The sequence below is a fragment of the Phascolarctos cinereus genome, unplaced genomic scaffold (assembly GCF_003287225.1).
Source record: "Phascolarctos cinereus isolate Bilbo 61053 unplaced genomic scaffold, phaCin_HiC Scaffold_726;HRSCAF=1367, whole genome shotgun sequence".
Lineage (NCBI taxonomy): Eukaryota > Metazoa > Chordata > Mammalia > Diprotodontia > Phascolarctidae > Phascolarctos > Phascolarctos cinereus.
This window is the reverse complement of record NW_027556098.1, coordinates 425,790,145-425,809,001: the sequence shown is the minus strand read 5'-3', so window position 1 is coordinate 425,809,001 and position 18,857 is coordinate 425,790,145. Positions and strand designations below refer to the sequence as shown.

At 41.7% G+C, this 18,857-nt stretch overlaps 2 long non-coding RNA genes across 2 annotated transcripts in view; one reads left to right on the top strand and one right to left on the bottom strand.

Annotated features, from left to right (window-relative positions):
• Window positions 1-5,221: 5,221 nt before the first annotated feature.
• LOC110197802 (uncharacterized) lies at window positions 5,222-15,565 on the bottom strand. The gene is made up of 3 exons (XR_002321574.2): window positions 15,315-15,565; window positions 12,987-13,193; window positions 5,222-5,808 (listed from the first exon to the last, which is right to left on the bottom strand). It is a non-coding gene; the product is annotated as an uncharacterized LOC110197802 (long non-coding RNA).
• The window catches only part of LOC144454442 (uncharacterized), a 351,830-nt gene continuing 342,844 nt past the window's right edge, over window positions 9,872-18,857 (top strand). Inside the window, exon 1 of the long non-coding RNA XR_013482814.1 lies at window positions 9,872-10,911. This is a non-coding gene — a long non-coding RNA (uncharacterized LOC144454442). The remainder of the gene's footprint in view (window positions 10,912-18,857) is intronic.

Sequence of the window (18,857 nt, the reverse complement as noted above, 5' to 3'; positions counted from 1 at the left end):
ATACTTAGCAGGAGCTATCCTGTTTTCCTCATCTCCGATAAATGAGGTGCCCATTTTTTCCTTTTTGACCTCAGTATCAGATGAAATGGTCCTCTCTCTGCTTGCTAAAGTAAACTCCTTTTGATGTGCAAATCTTCCCATTCCAGTACGCCATTTACGTCAGTATACTGCCTCTCCAGCGTTCCCATTATTTCTTTACTTTTCAGTCTCTCCGGCATTAATGTCTCCTTCCCTATTGCCACAAACAAAACCATTTCTTTCCAATCCTCAAAATACACTTGATCCATTCAGTCCAAGAGATATTTTCTAATTTCTTTCTTCCATGTCATGACTAAACAGCTAGACATGCCCATTTACAACTGGTGTCTCCAACTCCTTCCTTTTGCTTTCTCTGAAATACTCTGCAATCTAGTTCCCAGTTGCATTCTTCAGTGGAAACTCCTCTCCAAAATTGCTAAAACTCTCAAAGTTGCTAAATTCACTGCCCATTTGCTTATCCTCATCCTTCTTGACTTCTCTGTCTCTGTCTCTGTCTCTCTCTGATACTCCTATCCTTGTTCTCCAAACTAAACTCATTCTCTTTTCCCCAACCCTCCCATCTCCCTCCTTTCCTAATGGTCTCCAAGGCATCCTCCCAATAGTGATGACTCACAAATGAAGTGTCAAGCACTCCTCATTGACTCTCACTATTGAGCCCCATATTTAATCTACTGCAAAGGTAACATCTCTCCCATTCACCCCCATATCTCCCAACACTACCACTGTCTTGGTTCAGGATTCAATCACCTCACACCTGAGATATTGTGAGAACCTGCTGTTTGGCCCAGCTGCCTCAAGTCTCACTCCACTCCTGTCATTCCTCCATCCACTTGTCAAAGTTCACCTTCCTAAAGTTTTGACTGACCATGTTATCATGTTCTCAACAATTGGCTATGGATCAGATAGGAAAGGGATCAAACATAACATCCCCTCTAGGGCTCTTAGTCACCTGCTGCTTCTTTACCTACCCCTCTCCTACTCTTCTAGTTTTCATTATATATTCCCTTATATCCCCACCAAGCATGCTATAATGCAGTGCTATGAACCTCCCTTCTCTTCTGTGAACAGGATAGTCCATCACCTGACTCCACAGGCTTTCCTCACCATCACTGTGCCTAGAATGCTCACGCTTGCTTCCCTGAAGCCCCAGCTAGACCCCCCCTTCCACAATAAGCCTTTCCAGCATTCTTTCACTTAGTACCTTCCCTCTCAGTGAGCCCCAATTTGTCCTGTCCTTAACAGTGTTCTATACTGTTGTTGGCATGTTGTCTGCCTGCCCTCCCCCCAGTCTGTGAGCTGCAGGAGAGCAGTGGATTTTCCTTACATCTCTTTAGGTCCCTGGTGCTTGGCAGAGGGTCTGGCACATAGCAAGCATTTAATAAATACTCATTGACTTGAGGAAGGTCTAAGAAAGAGCCCATATTGGAAAACCTAACCCTTTTTGTACTTTCAGGGGAGATCCTGCCTACAAATTCTAAACAATATCTCTTTACCAGATCACAGATTTAGCACTGGAAGACAACTTAAAGGCCATGGTGTCTATTTCCCTCATTCTACATATGGGGAAACTGAGGCTCAGAGGTTCCTTGACTTGTCCAGGATCCCACTGCTAATAAGTGTTTAAAAAAGAATTCCAAGTCAGGTCTTCCTGTTTCCAAATCTAGCAGTTGCTTCACCTCCACACCTAGAAGCCTGTTCTCATCATAGTTCTCATCTACCTGCTTCACCTCACTCACCTGGACAGCACCTCTTCAGGCCTTCTTGCTCCAGCAGCCATGGTGCTTCCCTTTCTTCCAAATAACACATCAAGGGGCAGCTAGGTGGTGCAGTGGATATAGCATCGGCCTAGGATTCAGGAGGACCTGAGTTCAAATCCAACCTCAGACACATAATACCTACTACCTTTGTGACCCTGGGCAAGTCACTTAACCCCATTGCCTAGCAAAACTAAAAAAAGACAAATAACAGATCTAATCTTCTCTGGGAAATGGCAGCCCTGGACATGGGGAGTCAGGGATAAGTATAGAGGAAAAACTAGTAATTTAGTTTTCTTTAGGGAAAAGAGTGTGCACAGAAAGCCACTGCATTTGGAGAATCAGTCCATCATGTTCACACGTATCTGTATTCTTCTTCCATTAATGCTTTAATACCAGTAGCCCAAAATAGGATATATCCAATCAGCCTTGAGCTCCAGCAAAAGGGACCTTGATGAACCAGCTTTGGTCCTGTCCCCAACACTGCTCCTCACTCCCTGAAACCTATAAACACCTTGTTACTGTTCATTCAGGGAGTCTTTGCCTCTTCTGGTAAGATTCTCCAACTGGGGAACTGAAGGAACCTTAGTACAAATTCTGATTCTTGGCTAGTCTGTTATTCCTGCCATTGACAGGGGCTTGGAAACAAAAGGCACAGGATGGTTCTCAAGACTCCTTAAGCAAGGATTGCACAGCATTTATTTTTGGGAGCTTTGGGGAGAGGTTGGGGAGAAGATCATGGAGACAATTAGGAAACAGAAAATTTGGTCTTTGCAAACCTTCTTCATAGAAGGGTGAACTCACTGCAAATTTTGCATTATGCAGAAATTACACTCAGCTGGTAGAGCAATGGAGAGAGCCCTGGGCCTGGAGTTAGGTATGCCAGTGTCTAATTCCAGCCTCAGGCAATTACTAGCTGTGTGCCTCTGGAAAAGCGACTTGACCTCTGCTTCAGTTTACTCAAATGTCAAATGGGGATAATAATATTACCTAAAGATAAAGGAAGCACTTAACACAACAGCTGGTGAACAGCAGGTGAATATAAATATTTATTGCCGTCCTGTCTTTCCCACCATCTCTGCTGGAATTGGGGCACTGCAAAGGAAGATTCAGGACAAACTTGCCATACCAGACACATGTAGCAGCTGTGAGCTATAAATTGAGGCTTCTTAAGAAGAATGTTCAATACAGTAGAGCCATCCCAAAGAGGAAGGGGTCACAAGGAAAAGCCTCCCGAGCAGTTTCCAGAGAGTTGGCAGACAAAAGTCATGTCCGGGGAAAGGCTGGACTACATAATGTGGGATTATTTCCACATCTGAGATGCTTCAACACTGATCTGATCTTTGACCTCAAGCTACCTAGAATTGGCAAGAGACAGCTTCAGGAGCAACCAGGAAACCTCCAGGTTCTCTTCACACAGTGTACTGACCTTTTATAGTAAAACCATGCAGCAGGGGACCCTGTCTCTTGGACAGAGGAGACCAGCACTTTTCCCTTCTAGGAATTGATAAATATTTCCAACCCTGCACACTCAGAAATGAAGATATTCCCTTGGATTGCAGACTCCAAGTGGCCAGAGGAAGTGTCCTTACCCAGGGAGAGGAGGTTCTGGGCATTCTCCAGCATGACCTCCTTGTACAACTCCTTCTGTCCAAGAGGCCCCACTACTCCTGTGTAAAGTCCACAGCCACATCCTTGAATGTCACCAGGTCCTAAACCATGAAAAGTCATAAGATTTAGAGCAGAAAGAGACTCCAGAATTCCTGTAGTCTAATCCTCATCAAGTGACAGGAGGAAACTGAAACACAGAAAGAGGTTTACCCAAGGTGGTACCCTTGATGAGTATCGGAGTCAACACTTGAAAGCATACTCATCAAGAGTTCAATGGGCTTAATACTGAGAAAATCATTTGATATGGTCAATTGGAATAAAGTTGAGTCTGCCTATGGAATGTGAGCAAAAGTATGTATTCTACCTGTGAGATAGAGGTTCTGTAGAAGAGACAGAAGATGATCTGTAATTTCTGTCTTCTCAGAACTGATAGAAGTGATATGTTATAAAGAAAATTCTGTGGGGACTTTCTAAGAAGCTGCAAGTACAGTGTATTCTGTTGGGGTTTGTGAACTTATGTGTGATTACAGAAGAGAGGAAAGAAAAAGAAAAGACCTAGTTTATTTGCTGAGAGGCTGAAACAAAGTCTTACCTAGATAAAGCATGAAAAGGATTCTAGAGACATACTAATTGTGATCTGGACTGAACTGAGGGCTATGAGACTTTCCAGCCAAGTGAAGGAGAGTTATCTGTTGTTACATTGAGGTCTTGAGGCTGCTCTGGGCACGATGTGTCATGGTCAAAACACCTTATGCCTTCACTTTATGATTGCTTGCATTTGTCAATAACATATATTTCTTTATGATAATATTTGGTTCCCATAGTTGGTCATTTTTGTTGTTCATTCTTTTCCAGGTGAACCAAAATGACATCTCTATGTCAGGGTCAAAGTGCGTCTGACCATGGATGATCAGACTAATAGAGCCCAGAAGGCTCCACCACACATTGGGCACAAAGAGTCCATGTGCACATCTGGACTGGAGATGGCTCTGAATTTGTACATCTCACAATTCTTTTGAGCTACTGCCATTCTGCTTTGCTCACACAGCACAGCACATTCTTTGATATGGGCATGCCATGCTTAGTGGTCCTTTGCCAATGTCTCTCATGACTCACAATTGATTACAAATTTCTTCAGAGAGACCTTGGGAATGTCCTTGTGTCACTTCTTCTGACCACCTTGTGAGTGCCTTCTTTGCATGAGGTCTCTGAAAAACAGTCTTTTAGGTAAACATTCTTTTGGCATTTGAACAATGCAGCCAGCACATCAGAGATATACCCTTTGTAGTAGACTGTAAATGTTTGAAAGTCTAACTTGATGGAAGTACCTCAGTGCCCAGTACTTTATCTTGCTAGGAGATCTTCAGAATCTTCCTGAGACAGTTCAAATGGAAGAGATTCAGCTTCCTGGCCTGGCGCTGGCATGCTGTCTAGCTTTCACAGGCATACAACAATGAGGTCAGCACAAGAGCTCTGTAGGCTTTCAGTATGGTATGCAATCCAATTACTTCTCCTCTCCCACACTTGTCTTGGGAGCCTCTCAAGCACTGAATTGTCTCTGGCAAAGCAGGCATCAAGGGTTAAAATTAGTTATCTGACATAGAAAATAATCTGAGGTATAAAATTTCCTAGTAAACAATAATTTAATTGTAATAGTTGACACGTTACCTTTAAGGTCAACTAATTCCTCAGTAAGTTGTGACACAAAAGAGTGATTTAAAGAGTTAGTTTTTATAACAGAAGGAGAAGAGAAAAATTACAACAATCTTAGGAAACATATTTTGAACAAAATTCAACTGGACAAGGCAGGTCATCTGACTACCTACTCTTCCTGGGTTTTCTTGACCCAGATTCATCCTGTGTCTATCATACTGTCCATCAAAGTGAGAAATCCTTAGAAGTCCTTGCTCTGCAGCTGATGAGTTTTGCAACCAAAATATTACTTTATTTATTTTTTTATTTAAATTTTTTATTTTTTCCATGTGCTTTTGAGTTGAAAATTTTTCTCCCTTTTCCTCCCCCCTACCCTCCCCAAGACAGCGCACAATCTGATATAGGCTTTACATTTACATACCCATTAAACATATTTTCACATCAGTGAAGTTGTAAGTAAAAATTAAAACCAATACGAGGAACCATCAGAAAGATGAAACAAAACTCAACAGAAGGTAAAAATAAGTGATAGCGATTCAACTTCCATAGTTCTTTCTTTGAATGTGAACAGCATTATCCATCCTGAGGCCTCTGGAAATGTCTTAGATCCTCATAATGCTGAGAAAGGTTCCATTTAACAATCTTAGTCATTGCATAACGTGGCTGTTATTGTGTACAAAGTCCTCTTGGTTCTGCTTACTTCACTCAGCATCAAACCATATAAGTCTTTCCAGGTTTTTCTGAAGTCAGCCTGTTAATCACCAAAATATTACTTTAAAGGAGCATATAGTTTGAAGAAGTACTGGAAAAGAGGAACTAGTGGTTTGTAGGTAGCAGTCATACCCCATCCTCCAGCTGCCAGAAACGGAAACTCAACCTTAGAAGACTGCACCACTCAATGTAGACTTAACCTCCAGCTGAAGGAAAAATGAAAAGGAGCTAATCCACCAAGACTGGAAAGAGGAACTTAGGGTATTGTTAACCACTTTTCTCCAGCAGCCAGAAAGAGGAATTTAGCCTTTGAAAAGAGTTTTACAATCCCATGATTATTTTAGTTCTACAAAGATATATATGTCTTACTCTAAATTATCCATGACTAAATGATAAAGTCTTACAAATCTGTGTATTCACTAAATCTATAGGTAACCTAGACTTAGAAGAATATCTATTTTAGTGTGGCTTAATTGTGAGGGATAGCTTTTCCCTAAGAAGAGAATTTACTCCTATAATCAAACTAAAAATAAACCAAAGTTATTAAATATTAACTGATTTAAAGGTTATTTCTTTTCTTTTTTTTTTGTTTTGTTTAGTTTTTTTTTTGTAGGTTATTTCTTTTCACAGCATCATCACATTTATGTACATCCTGGAAAACATACTGCCAAGGCAAGTGAACTTATCCACAGGATTCAAAATTTCTGTAACCAATTTGCTGTAATCAATGGTTCCACATATGAATGGTGCCATGGTAGATGATGGAGAACCTCTATTTTCTTCCTTTTTTTGTTTAAATTATTAAAAAAATTATTTTTATCCCAATTACATGTTAAAAACATTTTTTGACATTTGATTTTCTTTTTTATACTTTTGAGTTCCAGATTCTATCCCTCCTTCTCTGTCCCCTCCTCAATACAGTAAGCAATCAGATATAGGTTATACATGTACAATCACGTAAAATATTTACATATTAATCATCTTGTACAGGAATACTTGAAAAAAAATAAAAAGAATGAAAGAAAGTGAAAAATAGTTTGCTTCAGTCTGTATTCAATCAATATCAGTTCTTTCTCTGGAGAAGGATAGTATGTTTCATCATTAGTCCTTTGGGATTTTCTTGGATCATTCTGTTGCTGAGAATAGCTAAATCATTCACAGTTCTTCATTGAAAAAGATTGCTGTTACTGTATACAGTGTTCTCCTGGTTCTATTCTCTTCACTTTGCATTTGTTCATGTAAGTCTTTCCAAGTTTGTTGTCATTTCTTATAGCACAATAATATTTCATTACAATCATATACTACAGTTTGTTTAACCATTTCCAAAGTGATGGGTATGCCTTCGATTTCCCATTCTTAACCCCCACATAAAGAGCTGCTATAAATATTTTTGTACAAATAGCTCCATTTCTTCTTTTTTTTTTCCTTGATGTCTTTGGGATACAGACCTAAAAGTGGATCCCAGGGTATGCGTAGTTTTATAGCTTTTTGGGCATAGTTCCAAATTGCTCTTCAGAATGGTTGGAGCAGTTCGAAAATCCACCAACAGTGTCTTAGTGTCCCGGTTTTCCCACATACCCTTCAATATCCATCATTTTCCATTTTTGTCATATTAGCCAATCTGACAGGTGTGAGGTGTGCCTCAGAGTTCGTTTAATTTACATTTCTCTAATCAATAGTAATTTAGAGCATTTTTTCATATGACTATGGATAGTTTTGATTTCTTTGTCTGAAAACTACTTGCACATATCCTTTGACCATTTATCACTTGAAGAATGACTTGCATTCTTATAAATTTGACTCACTTCTCTACATATTTGAGAAATAATGCCTTTATCACAGATATTTTCTGGAAAAAAATTTTCCCTAGTTCTCTAATCTACTTATAATTTTGGTTGCATTCATTTTGTTTCGGAAAAAAAAATTAAATAAAATCAAAATGATCTATTTTACATTTTTACATTCTCTATCTCTTGTTTGGTCATAAATTCTTCCCTTATCCATTGATCTGACAGATAAAATATTCCATGAGTCCTAATTTGCTTATGATATCGCCCTTTATGTATAAATCATATACCTATTTTGACCACATCTTGGTATACAGTGTAATATGTTGATCTATGCCTCATTTCTGCTATACAGTTTTCCCAGCAGTTTTTGTAAAAAAAAAAAAAAGAGTTTTTTCTTCAGTGTGTTTTTGGGTCTCATTTAGCAAGTGGTTGATTTGTTTTTCATGAGTTTCTTGTATCACTCTCATTTCTCTTCCCTGTTTTTCCTCTACTTCTCTTATTTGCTTCTCAAAATCCCTTCTGAGCTCTTCCATGGCCAGGGACAAATTCATATTTTTCTTGGAGGCTGTGGATGTAGGAGCTTTGATTTTGTTGTCTTCTTCTGGTTGTATGTTTTGATCTTCTTTGTCACCAAAGTAAGATTCTATGATCTTTTTTGTGCTGTTTGCTCATGTTCCCAGCCAATTACTTAACTATTAAACTCTTTGTTAACTAGGGGTCTGCTTCCAGTGTGGAGGATGTACTATCCCAAGCTTTAGGGGTTTTGTGCAGCCGTTTTCAGAGATACTTCTAGGGACCTGTAAATTTTCAGTTTTTCCAAGGTGCTATGATCAAGGGTGAGGTGTTTACTCCTTTCCTGGCCTGGGCTCTGGTCTATCAGTGACCACAAGCACTCTTTTCTGCCTTGGAAATGTGAGGAAGATTCCCTCTTCATCACCACTACAAGCTCTACCATGCCAGCGCTCTTCTTCACCCCAGGACCGCCACCCAGAAGTGCAACTCAGATCTCAGCATGGGCAAAGTAAGAGATTCCTGGCTCAGTACCAGCAAAGAGATCCCTGCAATCCTCTTCTGATCAGCCACTTTATCCCCCCACCACTGCCGTGGGGCTGTGCCAGGACTGGGGCCAGCCCAAGCTCCTCTCTCACCCAGGTCCTACAGACCTTTTCCTACTGACATTCTAAGTTGACTTTGGCTTTTGTGCATTGAGAAGTCTGGAAACTGCCACAGTTCCCCTTAATTCAATCCCCTGAGGCCTGCGCCAGGTTTGCTGAGGCCCATCTTTGCCTACACACCCATGCTGAATGCATTCCTCTCTCAGCCCAGAGCAATAGGCCTTTCCAATCAACCATCCAGGTTACCTTGCACTGCAAATTTGTTTCACTCTGTCTTTTTGTGTGTTCTGCTGCTGTAGAATTTGTTTGGAGACATTTTTTACAGGTATTTGGAAGGGTTTGGGGGACAGCTCGAGGAAGTCACTGCTTTCACTCAACCATCTTCACTCTGCCCCAAAAATGAGTTTTTCTTCCAAAGGCTTGGATCTTTAGGATCATACATCAGATTACTACAGTCATTTACTGTAATTTAATTTGTACTTAATCTATTCTACTCTATTTCTTAGCTAGTACCAGACTGATTTGATAATTATGGCTCTATAAGACAGTTTAAGATCTAGTACACCTAGACCACCTTCCTTGATATTTTTTTAAATCAATTCCATTGATATCCTTGACCTTTAGGAGAACCTCTTTTTTCTTGGTCTTATTCTCAGACCAAAATTAGCACAAGAGAATCTATTCATACTCTGCTACCTAGTTACACAGAAATAAGAGTAATTATGCAGGGTTCCTTCAAACACTAAAAAAGCAAAATTTAATGTAGGTTCTGTTTCAGCTGACTCATGAGGAAGACATTGACAATTTCCTCAAGAGAAATAAAGAATCCAATCAGACTTCTAGAACTCTGGACACGGGAGAACAAAAGTCAAGAGAATGAGTGACGTGGCCTGTTTGATGGACCATACACAGGAGAGGCTGGCCAAATCTGAAAATGCCTTGATAATTGGGAGCAGTCCTTTATATTTCCAATCTGTTACATTCACAATGTATGTTTGGTTATAAACTATGCATACCCTTTGACCCAGCAATAATGATAAGTTGGTATCCCAAAAAGATTGAAAAGGGAAAATGACCTATTTAGGACAAGGGTATTTATAACAGCTCTTTTTGTGGTGGCAAAGAATTGGAAATTGAGGAGATGTCCACCAATTGGGGAATGGATTAACACCATGTGGTATATGCTTACAATGGAATACTATTCTATAAGAAAAGAAAAGAAGGATGATTTCGGAAATACCTAGAAAGACTTACATAGGGTCAACTAGGTGGCGGCAGTGGATAACACAGTGGCCCTGGAGTCAGAGGACCTGAGTTCAAATCCGGACCTACACTTGGCACTAGCTGTGTGACCCTAGGCAAGTCACTTAACACCAACTGCCTCACCAAAAAAAAGAAAAGCAAAGAAATTAAAGACTTATATGAAAGATGCAGAGTGAACTGAGCAAAACCAGGAGAACATTGTATAAAGTAACAGCAATATCATATGATGAGTAACAGGGAATAACTTAGGTATTCTCAGCAATATCATGATCTCAGACAATCCCAAAGGGCTCATGATGAAAAACACCATCCCCCTCCATAAAGAGGACTCATTGAGTCTGAATACAGGCCTAAAGCATCCTACTATTTTTCACTTTCTTTCTTTTAGGTTCAAATTTTATCTCACAAAATGAATAATACAGAAATGCTTTACATGATTACATATGTATAACCTGTTTCTACTTGCTTACTGTATGTAGGAGAGGTAAGAGGAAGGAAGTAGGTAGAGAACTGGGAACTCAAAATTTAGGGGAAAAAAAGAATGTAAGATTTAGTATTATTTTCCCAGTCAGGGAACCATATTAAGAGGTCTAGGACTTTTGGGGTGCTGCTGGAACCCCAAAATCACAGTACTGGGCCCTGCCTGAAAGAATTCAACTCAAATCTTCTTCAGCCAGAGGAACAGTTTATTAGTGATAAAACATATAGGCTAGGTGACGCCCATGAGGACGAGTGGGCATGAGAAGGTCTCAGCCTGAGATTCTCAGCCCCAAATGAGGGCCAGGGTAGATCTTATATAATTTGAGTGACCAGGGAAGGGTCTGGGAAAATGGTCTGGGAAAAGGGTCTGGGTGAGAATTCCCAGAGATTCAAATGACTAAGAGATTGAATAGACAATGGGAATAGATAACAAAGCAACTGAAAGGCATCTGAATGAGATTAAAAGGTAGGCTAAGGCTTTCAAAGGGAGATGAGGTGTGGGGGCTGTAGACAAAGGGGAGCCAGATTCCCTTTGGGTCAAGGGGCAAAGACCCAGGCTTGGGCCATACCCCATCAGCACCAGTCAATGTTGGACAGATTTGGGAAGATGGGCACACTAATACAATGTTGGGGGAGCTATGAAATGGTAGATCATGAAGATCTGAGTTCAAATCCAGCCTCAGACACTAACAAGCTATGTGACCCTGGTTGGTAAGTCATTGAACCTCTTTTTGCTCCAGTTTCCTGAACTGTAGAATGAAGATAATAAGAACACCTACATATAGGCTGTTGTGAAGAAAGTCAAGGGTGGATTTTGGGAAGAAAGTAAGTCACTCCATTGTGTCTTTGCCATTGAGCCTGATGCCTCTGAAGAAAACTGTCTCCTTCAGCATCCCTCTTTTCCCTACTGGAAAAGAAAACTCCCAGGACTTTGAATAGCTCCCCAATCTCAGCCCATTCCCTATATCCTCTCTAACGAGAGAACATATACCATATACCATAACAAATGCTAATTAACAGCCAAAGAAGGTACTTTTTCTTTTGTTTGTTTGTTTGTTTGTTTTTGCTAGGCAATGGGGTTAAGTGACTTGCCCAGGGTCACACAACTAGTAAGTGTTATGTGTCTGAGGCCGGATTTTTGAACTCAGGTCCTCCTGAATCCAGGGCTGGTTCTCTATCCACTGCACCACCTAGCTGCCCCAGAAGGTACTTTTTCCTTTGGCCCACTCCAAACAGCTCTGCTAAGGGCCTTTGAACATGTGAATGTGACCCAGGAGCTAACTTAACTTGTTTTCTGGAGTTGCCGTATTTTCCAGAAACATTGGAGTAGAGGATGTAGGAGGGCAGAACACCCCCCAGCCCCAGGTCATAGAATTTGGTCCTTTCAATACTCACTGCCCTCTCACTGTGCCCTTGAGGGTCAAACCAGCTACGGGAAAAGAATAGTCAGTGTGCACCAGAGTAATCAACTGCTTCTGCAGCTGGGACCCTGGAGGTCAAGCAGAGCATCCTGTCTTCAAGGTCTGCCAGGGGGAGCTTGGCCAAAGAAGCAAAGGGGAGGGGGAGCAGTTCTATGGATGAGTGGGGGAGGGGTGCAAGGCATGCATAAAGGGAGCAAAGACAAGACCCCTGCAGAAGAGAGAGGAAGGAGTGACTCAGGGATCAAGGGGGAAAACTTCAAAACTAAACACAGGAGGGCAGCAACTGGGATGGGGGGAGAGTAGTAGTTAGTGTTTGTGATGCCAAAGTGCTGAGAATCAGTTCAAAACACAGAAGGGAAGACCAGGCCAGTGTTGTTACTACTGTATTGAATTCCCTGTGAATGGGATGTTCCAGTGAAGACTCCTTAGTGTAATTAAGGTTCATGATAAGGCTGAGTGGGATGAGGGGTCCCATGAAAGCTTCTTAGAAGAATAAATAGAAATTGTATTAGACTCAAGGCAGGCATAGCAGCCCAACAGGCCTAAGTTTCGATTTACTAGAATTCAACCCCAAGTACCCCCCCATGCCATTGTTCAGTAGTTAAAGTTTGCCAAGCCTGAAACTCCTGAAGAAGCCCCCCCCCCCCCGTATTTTGTTGTCTGTCTTGGTGACCTGGCTGTACAGTACAGTGTCTAGCTTGACTGCACATCTTTAATTGCTTCTTTGGTATTACTTCAGCAAACTAAGAAATATAGATATGTATATTGTGTTCATTATTTTGTTTTCATTTTCTATGGACATTGAGAATGTGAGCCACATATTGGTCAGTTGGTGGGAGGGGGATTTGCCCATTAGGGCTATTTAATCAGGTCCTTTGCTCCTGTAGTCTGTCTCCTTTCATCAGAGTATTCTGGTGGAGGGACACCCAAATCTTGAGGTTTGAAATAATAATAATAAATTAACTTTCTGTTTTTTCATGGATACTTCTGTGTGTTCTTTAATTTGAGTGGCATCCCACACACCTGCCTATTTTTGTAAAGAAACAATCCATACGTAGGGGATGGCCAGCCTTATAGACAATCCTCTTTGTCTCTGCAAATGGCCTCTTTGGCTGATGTGGGTCAAGTCTGAGGGCAGAGTTCATTTACCTGAGCTGGGGGACTGGGGATCCCAAGGGCCATTCCCTCTGACTCCAGGCTCCCTGCTGGGTCAGGCCTTGGTCTTCTGCACACTGAGCTGGGGGGGCTGAAGGGTCCCAGAAGGGCAGAGGTCTTTCCCTGGCCTTCCAGGACAGCAGGCTGGTATACAGAGATTTACAGAGGGTAAGATGCTGCCCTCAGAGCAGGGACTGCAACCTACAGGAAAGATCAGGCTTGGAAATGAGATGATCCCAACCTCTCCTATTTCTTCTCTTCTGTCCCCTTCCCTTCCCCAGATGGGATGAGACCAGGCAGAGTCTCAATGGCTCCTGAATCAGAGCTCTCCCTACAACTGGTCCTCTGCCCTCCCTGCCTCCCCTCTCCCCAGGCAAAACACACACACACACACACACACACACACACACACACACACACACACATTACCTAGACAATAGACTGACTGCTTGACCTAGGAGGGAGGGAAGGTTGGGGATGGGGAGGGCTCTGGGATGGAGCCACCAGGAATAACCAGAGGAAGCCTGAGGCTGGAACACAAAATCCAGTCTGGCATTCAGCCCCCTAGCAGGGGGCCTAAGGGCTCTGTTGGAAGAGGGGGCAGGGAAGCAGGAGGCCTGGGGAAAGAGAGCACAGGTAGGGGCTGGGAGAGAGACATTCTAACCCAGCTCATAGCAGTGAGGTCAGGGACACTGGAGTGACAGAAGGGCTCCAGGTGGACACTGAGTGTGGGAAAGCAGGATAGCTGTGTGCTGAGATCTAACTAGGAGCTCAAAAGGACTCCTGGGACCCTCTGGTAAAGCCTAGGTTTGGAATCCCCAGGGGAGAGCTGACAGAGGGAGCCAGTGTCTGGGATCTGATAGCTAAGCAGCCCAGGAGCTGGGGGTCTAGATAAAAGGGGGCCAGGCAGGATCTTTGTTTCTTGCATCCAAAATGAGTTCTCAGGGCAGGCAGAACTTTCAATCCTTTGTCGACCTGAAAGTTGGTTAAGGAGACAAGAAGCTAGGTGATAAGTAAATTCACATTGTTTCATTCTTTATTCCCTTAAGCAGCCCATGTACATGGAATCAGAGCTTTAACTCTGATTGACTCAAGCAATTTTTGCAGGACATTTAAACCCTGACTCAGGCTGTCTGTGTTACTACAAAAAAATACAGTCTCCATATGATTTTTAACATATAGTATGGCAAAGGAAATTTCTTATTTGAATAGGTTGCCAAAGTGTCAATTGAAATTATAGATCCTGGATATCTGTGTTTCCCCTACATAACATATGTATATGTATATACACACACACACACACTCTATATCTATATCTATATCTATATCTATATCTATATCTATATCTATATCTATATCTATGTCTATGTCTATGTCTATGTCTATGTCTATATCTATATCTATATCTATATACATATATATTTATATTACATATTGTCAACCTGGAAGTTGGTTAAAGAGACAACAAGCTAGGTGATATGTAAATTCATTGTTTATTCCCTTAAGTTAGTGACATGGACATGGAGCTAGAGCTTTAACTGTGAGTGAATCCAGCAATTTGAAATAGACAATTTATACTCTTAAAGCAATCCCAACTCAGAATGTCTGAGTCAATGTGTATATGTATGTGTGTGTATATATATATATACATCTATATCTATATCTATATCTATATCTATATCTATATCTATCTATCTATATATATATATATATATACACAGCCACTACATGTTTTTAACATGTAGCATGAAAAAGGAAATTTCTTGGTTGAATAGGTTGTAAATATAAGAGAAGAAGCAAGGTGTCCATTGGAATTACAGTCCCAGGATATCTGTTTTTCCCTACATATGTGCATAGGATACCAAGACAATAAAAGTCCCATTCTTCCAGACATTGTCTGGTCCCAGGCATCCTGCCCTTAGTGATCACAAACAGGAAGAATGCTTGTCAGTTCCATCTGGTCCTGTAGTTGCTGACAGAGGAAGGGGTATTTTTAGTTCACTCAGAGAGAAAAGATTAATTCAGGTTTTTGGCCCTTATTGGGGCTCAATTGATCTTTGATTATCACCTTACAGGGCCTTGGTTGGAAGGGAGAACAACTCAATCTCTAACCAAAAGCTGGGGGCAGAGAGACAGGATTCCTGGGTCCCTGTGGATAAAGTTGGAATTTTGGGAAAGGGTGACCCAATCTTAAATCTAAAGAGAGGGACTCTGAACATTTGGGAAGTGATTGGGAGTCTGCAAAAGAGAACAGCTGAAGGCTTCTGCAGTAGCCAGGCCTGGGCGGGAGGATTGCTCCAGGCAGACCTGGAGGGCACTCACCCCTGGTCAGAGGAGGAGGAAGAGATCCAATGGCCTGAACAGGCAGCAGATCTGTGAAGGGCTGGCTCAGACCTAGGAGAGATCTCCCCTACAGAGCTGGTGTCAGGAAGGCAGAGATCTAAGGTCCAAGATGTGAGAGAGGATCTCTCAGAAGTGAAGCCTCCTCAGGGAGTCAATGGTTCTTGTTAATAGTTCTTGATTGTTGCTTTCAAAACCCTTCCCCGCTCAGACCCTGTTTTTAAGTACTTAGCAGAAAGAATAGTCTGCCCCCAACAGGAAGTGCTTGTCCTTGAAAACCTTCCTGCCACTTCTTGTCTCTGGGCAAACTTGTGTCTCTGTAAATAGATGTACCCCCTGAAAGCCCAGCCAATGGGATAAGGGGCTGGGGGTTAGAAGAGGAACTGTGGTAGAGACCTATAAAATACCTGCTGTATCTATGTTTGGTGAGCTCTGACACTGAGGTTTTTTGGTGTGGGTCACCCTTTCTCACGAGATCGTAATAAAAATTCTTTTCTGCTTTCTACCTGGAGAAGCCTCTGAGTTATATTTGGAAAATAAAAATAGCTGTCCCACACAAAGAGAAGGCAGCGGTGACCTCAGCTGTGAGGGAGGAAGGCAGGGAGACAATTCCAAGGGACTCATGATGGAAAATGCTATCCACATCCAAAGAAAGAACTATCGAGTTTGAATGCAGATCTAAGCATACTATTTGCTATTTTTTTCTTATGTTTTGTTTTCTCTTTCTTGCGGTTCTTCCTATTGGTTGTAATTCTTCCTTGCAACACCATCAATGTGAAAATATGTTTAATAGGAATGTATACATATAGCCTATATCAGGTTGCTTGCTGTTTTGGGGAGGGAGACTGGGAAGAGAGGGAGGGAGAACAATTTTAAATTCAAAAGCTTATGGAAGTGATTGTTGATAAATCAAAATTTAAAAGAAAGAGTTAGAAGTGAAATTTTTTTAAAAAAAGAAAATTAGCTCCTCAAATGATAAATGTTGGAGAAGATGTGGAAAAATAGGGACACTAACACCTTGTTAGTGGAGTTGTGAACCAATCCAACCTTTCTGGAGAGCAATTTGGAGCTATGCCCAAAAGGCAATTAAACTGTGCATTCCCTTTGGTCTAACAATACCACTGCTAGGTCTGTATCCCAAAGAGGTCATGAAAAAGAGAAAAGGATTTACATGTGCAAAAATATTTCTAGCAGCTCTTTTTGTGGTGGCCAAGAATTGGAAATTGGGGGAATGGCTGAACAAGTTGTGGTATATGATTGTGATGGAATACTACTGTTCCATAAAAAATAGTAAGCAGGCAGACTTCAGAAAAACCTGGAAAGACTCGTATGGACTGATGTCGAGTGAAGTGAGCAGAACCAGGAGAACATTTTACACAGTAACAGTAACATTGTGAAATGGCCAACTGTGACAGACTTAGCTCTTCTGAGCAACGCATCTAAGACAATGCCAAAAGACTCTTGACAAAAATGCTATCCACATCCACAAAGAGAACTGAATGCAGATTGAAGCAAGCAGTTTTCTCTTTTTTGTATTGCTTTTACTTTCTCCTGCTTTTTCCCTTTTGTTCTGATTCTCCTTTCACAACATGAGTAATGTAGAAATATGTCTAATATGATTGCATGTATATAGACTACATCAGATTCCTTGCTGCGTTGGGGAGGAGGGAGAAGAAAAAAAATTTGGAACTCAAAATCTTACACGAGTGAATGTTGGAAACTATCTTACCATGTAATTGGAAAAAATAAAATATTATCAAGTTTAAAACAAGAAGCTATCTAATTCCAAGACTGGCTGTCTGGAAACCACAAATAGATATGTGAGTTCTCTAATTGATTTGCACTTCACGTAACAAATATGTAAAGAAGAATTTGCAGTCCAAATTTTAAAACGACACACCATTAAAAAAAACCTAAGTTGAAAAAAGAAAAATAACTCCTCTTTTGATCTAGATGTTATGAAATTATGAATTAAGCTGTGAGAGAGGGTGGTTACAATGTGTAAACACTGGTGAGTATTTAATTGGGCATCCCTTATTTTAACATGGATAGAAATAAAAACTTAACTCTTTGACAAAAGTACAAAGGACCTTGTAAATTCTCCTTGTCTATAATGTTTTGGGGAAACTTACAAAGTAAGGGCCTTGGAACCTTGTCTTTGGGCAAGGTCATCTAATCTTATCAGTCCTGAAGAAGAAGCTCCTGAAAAAAAAGGGTGTCCCAATTCTGAAGGGAAAGCAGGCTTACTGAGTAACTGAGATCCCTCACAGCTGAAGTGGGGGTGGGGGTGGGGGGAGAGACCCAGTAGCAAGGCATGTAAGTAGAAGCCAGACACAGACAATGGCCTGGCTCAGCCCTACCTGGGTCCTGCACCCACAGAGCTGGCTTCCAGGAGGCTGAGATCTCAGCTGCAGGGGAAGGAGGCTTTACACGTTTGGTTACAAGTTGTGGTTGTGGTTATTGTTACTATAGAAGCAATTTATCTCATGGACTGTCTGACCAGAGATTAGGAAAATGATAAAATCGCACTGGAATAATATGTATCCAAGTGACACCTTCAAGCCCCCTTAGTCTCAGCAGACTCCAGCCCTGATTCCCAATGGGCCTCCCTCCTCCCCTTGAGTACAGCTGATGTTGTCAGATCTTGGGGTGCAGAAAAGAAGAGAATGCCTTCAATCCTCTGCAACTGGGGACTGGACTCCATCAGTTAATTCAACAAGCATTTATCAACCAATCAACAAACATTAAGCACCTACTATGTGTCAGCCAGTAGGCTAAGTGCTAAGGATACAAAGATTAAGTAGGAGCTCACATTCCAGTGGTTTAAGTCAACAAGTCAACAAGCATTTATTAAGCACCTACTGTAGCAGGAAATACTCACTCTGGAGCTCTCAGGAATGGAAAAAAACAAGAGAAAACAGGAGACAACTTGGAAACCACTAAATACACACACACACACACACACACACACACACACACACACACATGCCAACACACATATTTCCATATCTATTTCTGAGGTAACAGCTTTTAGAAAGAAGCTTGTTGCATCCTCTGACTGAGGTGAGAGCTGAAATAGGGGGCTGCTCCCAGAGCTTTTAGTAAGCTTTACATTCCACAGAGTTCAGACAGAGGAATAAGGAAACCAGCAGAGGGGCCAGCTGAGAGGCAATTTGCAAATACAGCACTTACAGGGCCCTAAAAGGGCAGATCTCAGAAAGTTCCTGGCCTCCCCCTCTGGACCCCTCCCTCCCCTGAAGGTGTCTGGGGTCAGGGGGATCTGCATGTCCTGATTGAGCCACAGATCTGGTCAAAGCATCAAACAGATCCAGGCTCTAAGCCACACAAGGGGAGGTTCAAACTACACAATCCTGTTTTCCCAGGGGTTCTAAATATGCTTCAAGGAGAAAATGTCCACAAAGGCTTCTGCCTCCCTGAAAGCCTCCTCCTCAAGTCAGGCCGGCCCCCAAGCTCTCCCCAGATCCAGAGGCTATGTTTTCCACCAAGGCCCCAGAAATGGGGCAA